Source organism: Trichomycterus rosablanca, chromosome 1 (genome assembly GCF_030014385.1).
Source record: "Trichomycterus rosablanca isolate fTriRos1 chromosome 1, fTriRos1.hap1, whole genome shotgun sequence".
Classification (NCBI taxonomy): domain Eukaryota; kingdom Metazoa; phylum Chordata; class Actinopteri; order Siluriformes; family Trichomycteridae; genus Trichomycterus; species Trichomycterus rosablanca.
In genome coordinates this window covers 41,470,649-41,487,413 of record NC_085988.1, presented here as the reverse complement: position 1 = coordinate 41,487,413, position 16,765 = coordinate 41,470,649, and positions in this window count along the sequence as shown.

The window sequence follows — 16,765 nt, the reverse complement described above, 5'->3', positions numbered from 1 at the left end:
TGAACTATTCAAATTTGCCTGGATTAGAACAAACAGAAATTTCTACCTTCTTTTTGTATACCAATATGTAGCCTACTTAAAGAAGGTTATGCAAAATGTTAACTGGGTGACACTGGTTTGCTTCATGTTAGTTTGAGCTCAATGATCATGTTTAATCAGGCCATTTTCTCAGTGACTGACATGGGGCCAGCATTTTACACAACCAGAAAAACCTCAAACCTCTTCTATTTTGTGCATAAACAGTTAATTGTTGTATACCAATATTTTACTTCCTGTATGTTTATTTGAGGGTATGCATGCAGACTTTACGCTAAGATTTTGGGAACCATTTGGTAGATTTGTTAGTGCAATTGACTCATGGAATAAAGATCTTCTAATAGAAAGGTCTAGAAAGGTCTAACATTGTGGCTCTTATTATTGATGCCACATGATGTAAGCACTTCAATAAACAGAAGCTGACTACATTTTTGTACATCTTAAAGCAGCACACAGTGATGCTTTGTATTTAATGAGTCAGCACTATGTGTTATACATTTACGTTCACCAAAAAAGGGTGACCCATAGTATTTTAGGATGTTTGAAGGTTTTTATCTTTCACCTAGCTGTCCTGTGTACAAGAACTTTGGATTCACTGCAACTCTATTCTGCTGTCTCTTTGGGATTGAAGTGTCAATGTATTGTGTGGTAAATTGTTGGAATTTTATTAAAAATTGTGTCTTCAGAGCAGGGAAACAACAAAACTGAGTTTAATTACTGCAAGTCCTAGAGCAGAACTGACTCTATTCTTGAGGGGATAGACTGTATTAATGCCTCTCCTATCAGTCTGATTGAAACTCTTCTATTTTTGGTTTATCTGCCCAGTTATTCTGAATTAATCTGAGTGAAAATTGGTAATGATTAAATTTGGGAACCTAATTTAGGTTACTAAATAATTTAGTAAGAAAGTAAGAAAAGAAAGTTTTCAGAATTATCTGCTACGTTGCTGTTGTGTTTTAAAATGCTGCACATTTGATAAGGACTTCGCTGTATATTATTGACTGCATTTTAGCTGACTACCACCCCTGAGATCCAAGGATCCGGGGTTTGTATCTCAGCGTTACTGTTGGCCGCTCAGGGTCAGTGGCCAAAACATCCTACTTGTCAGTGTGCTCTCAGTGCCAGTCTCAAGCTAAAAAAATTCGAAATAAGGTTGGGCCAGGAAAGGTTGGGCCAAATATGGTATGTGGACCAGCTGCTGTAGCACCCCCTAAATATGGGAACAGCCAAAAGGAAAAACATTTTTAGATGACTAATATTAGTGTAAATGCTAACATGGCCAATTTTGTGATTTACTGTGGTAGGTTAATGTAAGGAATGTGGAGTACTACTACACAAGTGTGCCATCGTGAAGAGCTAAGGCTAATGGGAGGATTTGGCAGACATAAGGGAGTGTGAGTGATAAAATTATAAAACTGCACTTGCTTAATTATCTTTCAAAACTCTACTAGCACCATAGCATTGTTGCTTTAAATGAGGCCACTAATTAGGAATAAATAAACAATGAAATATTTTTTCTGTCTATTGGTTAACATTACTGAGTATCTTTTGTCTTGTGTATTTACATGTATTACACGTTTTTCCTTTAATAAATCAATCATGTCCCATGGTTCTGCTTCTCGAGGTGTGTTACTTTGTGTTGGATGTGTTGTCAGTTACATGTACATGTTACCCTGTCTGATACAGAAGAATTAAGACTTGATTTTTGGTTGTGACTGCTGCTCATGTATGCCATAGACTTAGCCTGTTTTATTTACAGAGGGCATAGGAGCAGAAACATTTGGTTAGGTTATTTGTTTTAGTGCCAATGTAAGTTAAAAGGATAACTGATACTTACCCAGATAAACTGTAATCATCTTGAGCTGCCTTGTAAATAAGACTGTGGGTCTATAAGTACTAATGAGAAAAATAAAGAAATTTGAATGGTTGATGTTTAAAATTACACTCTGTGGAATACAGTAAATGATATATGGCATCATGTCTGGATGGTTGAGTTGACTGAATATCAGAATTATTTTACTTTGAGCAACCATTGTGTAATGTTATAACCTTTTCTTCACAAAAAAGTAAAACAAAATCAACAACCTTATGTTTTTTATAAAGCAGATTTTGTGGTTATACACACACGCCTATACACTGACCAGACATAACATTATGACCACTGACAGGTGAAGTGAATAACACTGATTATCGCTTCATCACGGCACCTGTTAGTGGGTGGGATATATTATGCAGCAAGTGAACATTTTATCCTCAAAGTTGATGTGTTAGAAGCAGGAAAATGGATAAGCATGAGGATTTGAGCGAGTTTGACAGAGGCCAAATTGTGATGGCTAGACGACTGGGTCAGAGCATCTCCAAAACTGCAGCTCTTGTGGGGTGTTCCCAGTCTGCAGTGCATCTATCAAAAGTGGTCCAAGGAAGGAACAGTGGAAAACCGGCGACAGGGTCATGGGCAGCCAAGGCACATTGATGCACGTGGAAAGCGAAGGCTGGCCCGTGTGGTCCGATCCAACAGACGAGCTACTGTAGCTCAAATTGCTGAAGAAGTTAATGCTGGTTCTGATAGAAAGGTGTCCGAATACACAGTGCATAATGGTTTGTTGTGTATGGGGCTGCATAGCCGCAGACCAGTCAGGGTGCCCATGCTGACCCCTGTCCATAGCCGAATGCGCCAACAATGGGAACGTGATCATTGTAACTGGACCACAGAGTAATGGAAGAAAGTGGCCTGGTCTGATGAATCACGTTTTCTTTTACATCACGTGGATGGCCGGGTGCGTGTGCGTCACTTGCCTGGGGAACACATGGCACCAGGATGCACTATGGGAAGAAGGCAAGCTGGCGGAGGCAGTGTGATGCTTTGGGCAATGTTCTGCTGGGAAAACTTGAGTCCTGCCATCCATGTGGATGTTACTTTGACACGTACCACCTACCTAAGCATTGTTGCAGACCGTGTACACCCCTTCATGGAAACAGTATTCCCTGATGGCTGTGGCCTCTTTCAGCAGGATAATGCACCCTGCCACAAACAACGAGTTTGAAGTGTTGACTTGGCCTCCACGTTCTCCAGATCTCAATCCAATCGAGCATCTGTGGGATGTGCTGAATATATATATATATATACACAGTATATATACAGGACACATGGCTGTGACTGCTTAATGTGCAGTTCCTGATTGCCTACTCAATGCAGTTCATTGCATACTGCAGCATCGACCATGCTGTCTTGCTACAATTCAAGATAGTGAACAGCAGAGAGTTCCTGAACACTAGATTGGTTGCAGGGTTGTTATAACATGATCAGCACAAAGCCAAAGTGCTTGTGTGTGTGTGTGTGTGTGTGTGTGTGTGTGTGTGTGTTTGCGCTCAGCAGAGCAATCGACTTGTGCTGCAAGTCGATCCCCTCAGCAGCTCCAGAGCTGAATTAATATTGGCCAATCTGATGCCTCTGCGTCACTGGCAGAAACTTGCTCTGCTGATTCACCAGCGGGTTTTCGTCTGGGTTCAGGGGATAAAATCAAACAGGCTGCGATTATGAACGTTCTTTTATTCTCCCATGCTGTTATCTCCTCTGATTTTTCCCAGCAGACATTTTGTCAGGTTATTGGTGAGAACTGTTTAAACTGCCGCAGCTTCTTTCATGTAGATTAGTGACTGAGGATCTGTTTTTGTTATCTAATCTGCCATGCAGGTCTGTACTTTAAATTATTAACTTTTCAGTCCCCACTGGAGATGTTAGACAGGTATTAACATAATAAACATCTGTCCTTTTAGCATCTCAAGCTGCTCCAGGTCTGGTGCAACATGTTCCTAATTTAATTTCCAGTCACGAAAGCCATTCAGACAACTCTGAAAGGAAAATATACACAAATATCAATTCTACATGCCTCACTCCTCGAATAATAATGCAATCACTCTGGCACTTAACGCTTTTTGAGGTTAGCATTGCCCACCCTAAATACATTTGTAAAAGAAGCTTCGGGTGAATTGGACAAAATTTTCCTAGTGGTTATAAGATGATAAGTGTGTAACAACCATCTTTGCTGAGAGTAGGTTTTACAGATCTTATTTATGTACAGCACATTAAATTCAGAAAGTAGTTGGACCCCTTAACATTTTGCAAATTTGGTGTTGTGGATTTGATTTTGAATGGATAAAATTGCCAATGTACCTGTCAATCTTACCCCCATAATGATGAAGTAAAAAATTTCTTAGTTTTTCTAATCCAAAAACTGTAATATATTAAATAAAGGCATTTAGACCCTTTATTTAATACTTCATACAAGCCTGTTAGGCAGCAAATGCAGCTGCAAGCTTTTTTTGCTTCATCCATTCAAGCTTTGCATACCTGTATTTGGGCAATTTAGCCCATTCTTTATAGCTTGTTTGTTTGTTTGTTTATTGGGATTTTAACGTCCTGTTTTACACTTTGGTTACATTCATGACAGGAACGGTGGTTACTCATTACACAAGATTCATCAGTTCACAAGGTTATATCAAACACAGTCATGGACAATTTAGTGTCTCCAATTTACCTCACTTGCATGTCTTTGGACTGTGGGAGGAAACTGAAGCACCCGGAGGAAACCCACGCTGACACGGGAGAACATGCAAACTCCACACAGAAAGGACCCGGACCGCCCCACCTAAGGATCGAACCCAGGACCTTCTTGCTGTGAGGCGACAGTGCTACCCACTTAGCCACCGTGCCACCCATTCTATATGGCAGATCCTCTCAAGCTCTATCAGTTTGGTTGGTGCATGTCATCTTCAGCTTGCCAACTTCAGCTTTTTCCAATGATGTTAAATAGAGTATGAGTCTGGGCTTTGGGAGGGCCACTCAAAGGCCATTCAGAGACTTTCTTTAAAGTCACTCCAGTGTTGTTTTGGCTGTATGCTTTTGGTCATTGTCATGTTGACAGATAAAGTATCGCTCTGTGTGCTCTGGAGGAGGTGTTCTTTAATGTTATTTTTTTGTATGTATTTGCTTGTATTCATCCATCCCTTGATTTCTACCAGTCACCCTGTCCTTTTTGCTGAATAACATCCCTGTAGCATGATGCTGCCACCCTTGTGTTTTACTGGCAGGATACTATTAGCTAGGTGATGTGCAGTGGTTATTTTTACCAGACGTACCAGTTAAGAGTTCAGTTTTTGTCTCATTAAAGTCCACTGTCATATGTCTTTTATTCAACAGGGACGTTTACCTTGTCATTTTGCCGTAAAGGTATGCTAAAGTGCTATTGATGATTGTCCATCCAACAATATTTCCTATCTCTGCACAGGACAATTGAAGCTCTTTTAGATTCACCATCTGGTTCTTTATTACCACCCTGACCAAAAGCCCCTCTTGCCAGGATGCCTAATTTAGGCTCTTGGTAGGTTCATGGTTGTGCCAAGCTTATTCCATTTCAAAAATATTAAGGTCACTTAACAGGTCCTGGAAAAAGTCAAAGCCTTAGATACAACATTACATCTTTGCTCTGATATATGCCTTGCCACCATTTAATACAGTGTAATAGATATCCACAGACAGTTCATTAAACTTCATGTTTTGTTTTTTGCCCTGACAAGACAAGTAAATTGTAGACCCTCACAGACCCTGACATGTGTCTTTTAACTATGCTTTATCATTTCAAATTGCAACAGGTGGATTTCAATTACGTTCTAGACACATATTAAGGATGATCAAAGCAAACAGGATGCACCTAACCACCACTGGACTGCCACAGGACAATCTATGTTAATACTTAATATATTAAATTCTTATTGCCATTGTGGATTAATGTGTACACATTATATTAATTCAGAATCAAATCTACAACACAATAGAGTGCAAAAGGTCAAGTGGTTTAAATACGCCATGAATCCAGTGTATGTGTTTGAAAGCGGTGAAAATAGGAGTTTTTATAACTTGACTGGCTGGAGAAATGTTATTAAGCTAACTCAGACCTTGTAACACTTTGTAAGAACACTGAAATCTCACTCTCTTTTTGTTGCACTTGATGTTTCGACAGCTGTCTTACCCTTAAATCGCCCTGTGCTTGAATTAAAGCCTACTGAAACGCTCCCAAAATAGCCAAATCTAGGCTAATTGGTGTTTATGTGCTCTGTTTTTTTCCTAGAATGAGGTGTATTTTTTCTGTTTAGCCTCTCCTTTCATTTACTATCACACAGCAGCAAACCAGAATAGTGAGGGATACTTTTCTTAAAGACACATAAAACCATCTACCACCCTCTTGATAAGCTGTGGCTTATGCAGTATCATGCAGGTCAGACATTTTCCCTCAACACTCCATGCATATGGCTTCATCTGCAAACCCAAATCAGAAAAAGTTGGGACAGTATGGAAAATGCAAATAAAATAAAAATGCAGTGTTTCTGACATTTACTTTAACTTTTATTTGATTGCAGACAGGATGAACCCAAGATATTTCATGTTTTTCATGCTCAACTTCATTTCATTTGTTAATAAACATCCATTCCTGCATTTCAGTCCTGCAACACATTCCAAAAAAAGTTGTGACTAGGGCAATTTAGGGTTAGTAATGAGGTGAAAAAAGTAAATAATGATGTGATTCCAAACAGGTGATGTCAACAGGTGATTGTAATCATGGTTTGGTACAAAAGCAGCATCCAGGAAAGGCTTTGATGAGCAAAGATGATCAGAGAATCTCCAGTTTGTCAACAAATGTGTGAGAAAATGATTGAAATGTTTAAAAACCTCAAAGAAAGATTGCAAGGGATTTGCATATTTCTCCCTCTGCAGTGCATAATATCATTAAACCATTCAAGGAATCGGGAGGAATTTCAGTGCATAAAGGCCAAGGACGCAAGCTTAAGCTGAACGCTCATGATCTTCGATCCCTCAGACGGCACTGCATCAATACTGTTGCATCTATCTTAAGACGTGTTTGCAGGAAGAATGGGACAAAATTAAAGCTGAAACACTAAATCACTTGGTATCATCGGTGCCAAAACGGCTTTTAAGTGTGGTGAAAAGGAACTGCAACATTACAAAGTGGTAAATGCTTTACTGTCCCAGCTTTTTTCGGAATGTGTTGCAGGCCTAAAATGCAGGTATGGATGTTTACTGATAAATGAAATTAAGTTGAGCAGATAAAACATGAAATATCTCAGGTTCATCCTGTCTGCAGTCAAATAAAAGTCACAGTAAATGTAAGAAACTTTTTTATTATTTTCATTGTCCATACTGTCCCAACTTTTTCTGATTTGGGGTTGTATATTGAACTTGAGCTTACGCATACAGTATTAATGACTGGATGGAGTTCTTAAAAGCATCCCACCCACCTAATTAGCTCCCAGCTTCAGGCCACAAGATGGGTTGTGATATTATCAGAGCTTAAACTCGCAACCCTTCAAATGATTGGGTGAATTCTTTTCATGTTGCACCTCTAGGAAACATTTTGTCTCACCCATCCATTGTGTTTTGTGGTCTTATATTAGTCTCATTAACAGAGAGGTCTTTTGCTTGGACTCTTCATGGGATTTTGTTTACCTCCCTCAATGTGCTCTTGGTGTGATCTTTTCAGGATAACTACTTCTACTGACAGTACTAACAGTACTTATGTTTCCATTTGTGAGCACAGGAGGGGTCTCCCTTTTGTATTCTCTCTTTTCACTAACTGCTGTCCTACATTTCATCATTTTGGCAGACAGGTACACTTGATATTCCCGTAGCCATCTGCACTAAAAATGCTCTGCACCAGCATTAAATCCTTCAAAAACACACCCATAACCCTTAACTGCTATTTGTGTATTGTGCCTTAAATACCAAGCACCTTATGGACCAGACTTGTCACTCAGCCACTCATTGCTCACATTAATTACATACCTCATATCAGTGACAGTGTTCCTGTTTTCTCTGAATATCATTTTCTGCCCGAATGTTAAATTTTTAATCTGATCCTTCCACAGAGACATGTCTTTGACTTTGGACTTCACGGTGTCCTATCTGTAGGTCTTTTGCTGTTACCCATGGGATCCTTATCACCTGCCTCAGCCATGCTCATAATAGGACCTCTACAAGACTTCCACTCCTAGTCATATTAACAGCTGTTCTGAATTTCTTTTGTTTGTAGACATAAGGAATATCCAGAAAAACTCTATTTCTCTCATTTCTTATGCTCCATTTTATCATCCTGTCAAACGTGCACTTGATATTCCCAAAACTGCCTCAGCCCAGAAACACTCAGCTTGAGAAGTGAAGCCTCCAAAAACCTCCCCAAAATAGACTAATATGTGTGTCACTACAGCTATATCTGCTCGTTTAATTGGGTTCAGATAGCATGCAGACATATCTGTAGGCGGTTTGAGATAAAAAGCTAGGACAATTAAAACTTTTTTTCTTTTGTCAGTGATGGACTGGATATGGACAAGCATCCCATAATGCCTTGCAGCTGATAATGAGAGAGGCCTGAGGGGTTTGTGCTGAAATAAGGATGGCAGGGAGAGAGGGGTGCATAGGAATTGATGTGAATAAGTGGAGAGGTGGTGGTGTGGGCTATGGGAACAGAAAGATCCTGTTGTTTTAAACTGTTCTGATATTCTGTTGGCCAGCTTCTCTCACGGTTTAATCTGATTCACTCCTCCCTGAAGCTCCCTCATGCTTGATCTTAATCTTCTAGATCTTTTATCAGACTATGATCAGGGCAGTCATGGATGGTCAAAAATTAAAAGATGAAAAATGTGATTTTGTTGAAGTATTACTATAATTACTGTTGTGTGAAATTGGAAGGCTAAAGATAAGACACATGCAGATAAATGTTAAACAGAGTACATGCAATGAAGATGTTGGGTGAATTATATGGCAGAAATAAACTGCAATACTTCAAGAAATTTTTACAATATTAATTAATTTTTTTCTGAGTACAATATTCATCATTTCATTTCTGAGCTTATTTTTATCCAACGTCTAATATACAAACACATTCTGCCTAAAATAATATCTCAAACTGTTGCCCTTTGTCTTTATTAAACATCTAACTCCCTAGCTTTTTGTAGGAGAACTTCCAAGCAGTAATCCATTACTTCTTGTTTGACTAAACTCTTTAAAAACATTAATGTGTCTTTGTGTTTTTTACACCATTCAGAGGTGGACTTGCTAGTGCTGTATGTCACAAACTGATGGCCGGACATTCTCCTTCAGGATTTTCTGATAGAGAGCAGAATTCATGGTTACATCAATTATGACCAGTTGCCCAGGTCCTGTGGAAGCAAAGCAGCCCCAGACCATCATACTACTGGCATGATGCTCTTATGGTAGAATGCAGTGTTAACTTTAAGGCAGATGTAACGGGACATACGTCTTCCCAAAAGTTTAACTTTTGACAAATCAGTCCACAAAATATTATCCCAAATGTCTTAGGTGTCATCTAGGTAATTTAGGCGATTGGGGTGGCTACTGAAATTAAACCCAATTGTCAATTACATTTGGTTAATTAATTGATGTTGTGGGCTGCACGGTGGCTTGGTGGGTAGCACTGTCACCTCACAGCAAAAAGGTCCTGGGTTCGATTCCCAGGCGGGGCGGTCTGGGTCCTTTCTGTGCTGAGTTTACATGTTCACCCTGTGTCTGCGTGGGTTTCCTCCGGGAGCTCCGGTTTCCACCCACAGTCCAATAACATGCAGTCAGGCTGATTAAAGACACTGAATTGCCCTATAGGTGGATGGGTGTGTGTGTGTGTGTGTGTGTGTGTGTGTGTGTGTGTGTGTGTGTGTGTGTATGTATGTGTGTCTGCCCTGTGATGGACTGGTCCCCCGTCCAGGGGTACGACCCAAACTGGATAAGCGGTTAAGAAAGTGAGTGAGTGAGTGAATTGATTTAAAAATAGATTAAATTAAAAAGGAGGCAAATACTTTTTCAAAGCATTGTATGTGAGTTGATACAGAGGTCAAAGTCTCTTAGTTATTCTTCAACATAAGAAAGAGAATAGAAAACACATTTTAAATAAAGCCAGGGAATGGTTATACTTAAGCTTGAAAATCAAATCTACAGATCTATCTACGGGTCAGTAATTACACAGTTTCAGTCAACTGGAACATGCCACAAACATAAGCACCTGGAGTTTGCTAAACACTACTGGGAGTTTGACTGAAAACATGTTCTATGGTCAGTTGTTTTGCAACAAACATTCAAGGTGATTTTGATGTAAAAAGAAGGTTCCTGTCACTACACTAACAGGAACCTGATGCACATTGTTAAGTATGGTAAAGGGTCTGTCATGTTGTGGGGCTGTTTTTTTCTCTTTTAAAGTCCATGAGAATCTCATTAGGGTACATGGCATCCTGGACTAATACCAGAAAATTACAATGTTACAATGTTATTTGGGTGGTGGATCATTATCAGCACTGCAATGGCAAGGTTTGTTTGTTTATTGGGATTTTAACGTCATGTTTTACACTTTGGTTACATTCATGACAGGAACGTTAGTTACTCATTACACAAGATTCATCAGTTCACAAGGTTATATCAAACACAGTCATGGACAATTTAGTATCTCCAATTCACCTCTCTTGCATGTTTTTGGACTGTGGGAGGAAACCGGATCACCTGGAGGAAACACACACAGACACGGGGAGAACATGCAAACTCCACACAGAAAGGACCCGGACCGCCCCACCTGGGGATCGAACCCAGGACCTTCTTGCTGTGAGGCGACAGTGCTACCCACTTAACCACCGTGCCGCCCCAACAGTGCTACCCACTTAACCACCGTGCCGCCCGAATGGCAGGCTAATAAAAATGTTTTTTGAGTGTATCAAGTGCAGCAACATTGTATGGGGAACTGGTTAAACTATAAAAACAATAGTGTATTCATTTAAAATGTTTCCAGCTTGAATGATAAAAAGGTATGTACAAACTCAGTTTCTAGAAAAGTTGGGGCAGATGTGTGTTTACCCTTGTGTTCCTTTGTCTTTTCTGGTAATGAGATTTTTATGGTTTGGAAACTAAGTACACTAATTGTTGCAGGTTTGCAAGTGGAATTTTTGTCAAATTTTTGCTTGATACAAGACTTCAGCTGCTCAACAGTTCGTGGTCGCCATTGTCTGTTTCTCCTCTTCATGCTGCATTATACATTTTCAGTAAGAGACAGATCTGCACTGCAGGCAGACAGAATGAAGTCTGCATTGTATTGCTAAAAGCATCATGGACTTTCCAGGAAAAATGTCACCTTGATAGCAGCATGTGTCTTTCTAAAATATCTCTGCTACAATGGTACTATCACACCAGTAGCTAACTGTGACGCTTAAGCCTTGGCCCTCTGCCAACCCCAACATATTAAAAAAAAGCCCAGTTTACTGAAAACTACAACAGCATTAATACTTTATAAATACAGTTCTTGCAAGGCTGTTTCAGCATTATTATACTAACAAAATGCTGATGGTGATGTGCCAGGAGATTAATCTTTATTACAGAAACCAATGAAAGTATAACTTTCTCCTTCAAGAAGGTAAATTGCTGTCTTCTTGTTGCAAACCCTTTAGCCATGATTTCTCAGATCTGTCCGTGTGCTAAAAAATATTTGTGCGGAAACCATTGCTATTACAAATGTTATATTACACCTGTGTTCACGCAGCGGGTGAATGTTGTCATAAAGTTTGTTATAACAAAGCCCACCCATTTAAAGGGAAGGTGTGATTGGTCCATTTTACTGTAATTTTAAATTGTTCCCTCAAGGGAAAACGTGTTGACAAACCTGTTGAGATATTAGTAGCTGCCCAAATTTATTTGCAAATTATTTAAAAATGTTTCTTTTGGAAATGACTGGCATTACTTTCCTAGAGTGTTGAGCCATGATCCATCATTGCGTGTTCGAAAACCTAGTGAGCTGCCTTGCTGTCTTACTGCCTACATAGGCAGCTACCTAAGTAAAGAGGATTCTAATAAGTCATCAACTTATATCGATTATTTGAACGCGCTACTTAGACAGCGATAACAGCGATTCCATCAGATTTTGCTTCCTAAGCTAACACAGTTAGCTTCATGCCATTCAAACCAATAGGATGACCTGGCACAACACGCTAGCATGTCAACTAACATCTCCCTTTGTGTACCGAAAACAGTTAAACTTGCTGACAAGCCCGAATTTGCAAATAAATGAAACATTTGCAGGTTTATACAATATAAAAATCAATGATAATTTATTTACGTTTGAAAGTAACTCCGTTCGTTGCTCCGCACCGTCCGCCATATTTTTTATTTTTTGTGAGAAAAGTTGTGCCGGGCCGCTCAGGTGGCGCAGCGGTAAAAACACACGCTGCAACCAGAGCTGGGATCTCGAATACATCGTATCGAATCTCAGCTCTGCTTTGCCGGTTGAGGCTGAGCGGCCACATGAACAACGATTGGCCTGTTGTTCAGATGGGCGGGACGAAGCTGGATATGGGTCTCTCTCTGTCAGACTGGTGCAATTACGACCTCTGCTGGCTGATTAGAGGCGCCTACACAGAGATGAGAAAAGAGTGCTCTTAGGGTGTGTCTCTCCCTACACAACGCTAGGTGGCACAACACTCGTCAATGTGTGGGTGATAAGATGCATACGGCTTGCTGCCCACGTGTCGGAGGGGGCGTGGGTTAGCTTCAATCTCCTTGGTCAGAGCAGGGATTGGCATAGGCGGAGAGGAAGCATGATGCAATTGGGCAATTGGACGCGCTAAAGGGGGAGAAAAAAGGGGAGAAAATGCATTAAAAAAAGAAACGTTGTGCCGCACTGAATGCTGGGATTGCCTTTACCACTAAGGCAGCATCGGATGCTCCCTCCGTATTCTGTCAAAATACCATTCAGATTTAAGGTGCCTTACTAGACAGCATTTTAGGGTATCTAAGAATTCGAACTGCCTTCTTCTCGGGAGCGCCTGTAAGATGACATAAAATGCTGTCTATGTAGAGAGCTCACTAGGTTTTCGAACACACCCTAAGAGAGAGCTTATAGTCCAGATTTAGCGCCATCTGATTTCCACCTCAACCAAAAAAATTTTTTGCTGATGGCATTAAAAAGCTGGTTTGACGTTGGGAAAAAAGCATCGGAAGGTGACTATGTAGAAAAGTGATGTAATTTGTTTTTGAAATTCTTAATAAACAGAACTATTTATTAACTTTTTACCCTTATTTTACCTCTGTCCCAACTTTTTGAAGTGTGTTGCAGGCATCAAATACAGACTACAATTAAGGTAATTAGTGAAAACACTTTCTACTTGTCTTTCTACTTTAGTCAGTTGAAAAAACTTTGTAAAAACAAGCGGACCCGCATATATGTTTTAAATAAACACTAAATCTGATAGTTTTACCAAGTACAAGTTTGTTTAATGTTGTTATTTTCATAATCTATAATTTGCAGTAATAACTAGTGCATCTTTATCACTGGATTGTCTGTTTGTATACAATGGATTGAGTGTGATGTCAGGGGTTAGTCAGTACGTTTGTGGCACTATGTCACATTTGGCCAGGTACAGTATTACTTTCTAATCACATTTGTATGAGAGTTGTAGCCGCACTCGGATGCTGAAGTGCGCACGCGCAGAGAAGCTCCGCTCTGTGAATAAGGCGTTTGGAGAGAAGCTGAGGAGAAACAGGATTGACAGCCGAGTGCGGTTATAACGGACGCTCGACAGAACAGGTGAGTCGCAGAGAGCAATTGTTTCAGAATTTCCTGAGGTATGTAGCGATTTCGTGTTATTATTTTAAAATGTAAATTGTGCAGGTCTAATTTGCTTAGTTTGTGGGTGGGTATAAGGGAGCAGGTGGTAAAGCTATCAACAACACATGCGCAGCAGTGTAACGGTTACAGATGAGGGAAGTGTTACTGTGTTCCAAAGAATATCATTTCGACAGTGTATGATTGTGTTTTTGTTGTCATATTAAATATTATTTGGCCTATTGTGGATTTATTGAAGTGGAAATATTAGAGTTTTTACAGTTTGTCTAAAGAGTTTGTGGCCGCAGTGTAACTGTCACAACTGTCATAATCAAAGGAATTAAATAGATATGTGTACGGATTACAAGTCATTTAATTATACTATATATAGTTAATGGGTGATTCTTCAATTGCAGGCTCTTTTTACCATCTTAACTTTTGAAAAATAAAATTAGTAATAATTTAGTTTTAATTATGTCAAGATAATACTTACATGCTTTAGAGCAAAGACTTAATGATGCTACAACTGAGCTTATATAGAATTTTAATATTTCATAGTTATTTGTGAAGTGGCATAGCAAAATGTCATTATGTGTTGGTAATGACGTGTTGCGGTAATGACAATTTTTACTTTTTTTAAGAAAAAAACTAGCTAGGCCATGGATTTGCTAAAGCTGGTCAACAGCTAGTACAAGATGCACTTTAAATACATGTAAATAATGTGTACATTTCTTTTTTTTTTTTTTTTTTGGTAAAGTACTGCCATATTGATGTAAATGGTAATGACGCTGAATAAATATATTCTATGATCAGGAGGAATACATGATTAAATTACTCACATTTCCAGACATTAAAATGTCAATTTTCTCTCATGGCTGGCATGTGCTTCCTTGCAGTCTTTGTTTCCATGGTTACAACATAAACAAGTGTTACCTTCAAATGATTCCCTACAGAAACAATACACTGTTGCGGTAATGACGATAATGCTGGGGACAGTAATATATTGCTCAAGAATATGCATAGGTTGTACAAATATGAAAACAAAAATTACATTTTGTTTCTTTTTAAGTTAGTATAAAACTCATATTGTGATTTTTATAATGAATTTATCACTTTTTAGCATTTTATTAGAGCAGAGAAGTTTTAAAGCCAAAGTAGCAAAATATTGATGTTTAAATCATCATCAAAAATGAAAATCATAATTATTTTGGTATGTAATTTTTTTTTGTGATGCAATTAATGATCTTTTTAATACCTAAAATATTTGTTTTGTAATAAAGTATTTTTAACACAAATGTATAACCTAGGGATGTAAAAAGTTCCCCCAATTGAAGAATCACCCTAATATATCTTAGTTGTCCTGTTGGTTACAATACTGAAATTTACTTTTGCTAACTAGAACAACTTGCATAACTAATTTCAGGTGTTTTGATAATACTGTATTTGGTTTAATCAATAGAACCACTTAAATCCCACAACTGAACTAAAGATTCAAGTTAAAATCTTTACTGATGTACATGATATGCAATTTGTTAAGAAAAATTATGTAACAACTGTCAGTGGAAACCAAAAATCATTAACCCATTGAGTCCTGGATTCAAAATCACAACCAAGACAACGAAGAAAATGAAATCACTGGTTGATCCATTTGCATGAAATTCATCACAGCAACTCATAATGTAACTAGTAGTGTGTATGGCCCCCATGTGCCAGTATGCACACCCGACAACATCTGGGCATGTTCCTGATGAGACGGCGAATGGTGTCTTGGGGAATGTCCTCCTAGACGTGGATCAGGGCATCACTGAGCTTCTGGACAGTCTAGGGTGCTGTGGATGCATTGATACATAACGTCCCAGAGGTTCTCAATTGGAACTGGTCTGGGGAACATTTGGGCCAGTTAATGGCATCACCGCCTTTGTCATCCAGGGACCTCCTACATAGTCTGGCCACATTAGGCCGGCCAATGTCCTGAATCAGGAGGAACTCAGGACTGACTTCACCAGCTTAAGATCTGACAGTGGCTCTTAGGATTTTATCCCAGTATCTAACATTAGTCAGGGTACCATTGGCTATCACATGGAGGTTTGTGCCTCCTAGGATCACTGAACCATGTTGGACGATGTTGCAGGCAGCATTATGTTCACCATTACACCTCCAGATGACTGTCACATTCACTTATTGTGAACCTGCTTTTATCTGTGAAAAGAACAGGGTGCCACTGGCGGACCTGCCAATTGTGGTGTTTTGCTGTGAATACCAATCAAGCTGCATGGTGCTGGGATGAGAGCACAGGTCACACTAGAGGATGTCTAGCCTGCTGTACCAGTAACCTGGAGGGTTGATGTCCTTGTACGGATCTCTCCAACTCCCCTTGTGTTACAGCCCATGTACTGATATGTCCTCCTCCATGCTCTTGAGACTGCTGAGAGACACAACAAACCTTCTTGCAATGGCTCATATGGATGTCATTAGATTTTTCAGATGGCACTGCATTAAAAATGGACTTCTGCCATAAATCTAACCACACACACTTGTTGTCAAGTTGCAAGTTGTCAAAAGAGTCTAATACACAAATTCAAGTCATATATCTACACAATCTACAAATGCTACAGACTTCTCTTGGCTCAAACAAAGTGGAACACCTGTTATGGCACGGTGAATGCTGAGGGGTACATATGCATGTTTGAGCAACATATGTTGCTATCTGGATGATGTTTTTCCAGGCCCATTCCCGCTTGATTCAGCAAGACCCTGCCAAGTCCCTTCACATGTTAAAACAATATGGCAAAAGAGTGCAGGTGCTAGACTGACCTGCCTGCAGTCTAAACCTGTTTCCCATTAAAAATGTGTTGCACATTACAAAGCACAATATAAACAACAACAGACTGTTTGAGCACATGAAGTGCCATATTTAGGAAAAATACTTGAAATAATACTGAGACATGTGCCTGTCCTCAATAACAATATTTTTAGATATAAAAGAGATAAAAGCTTCCACTCTGTAGATCCGCCGTAATCTGTTGGCAGTGTTTTTATTTGCTTTTATGTTGTTGTAAATAAGAGAT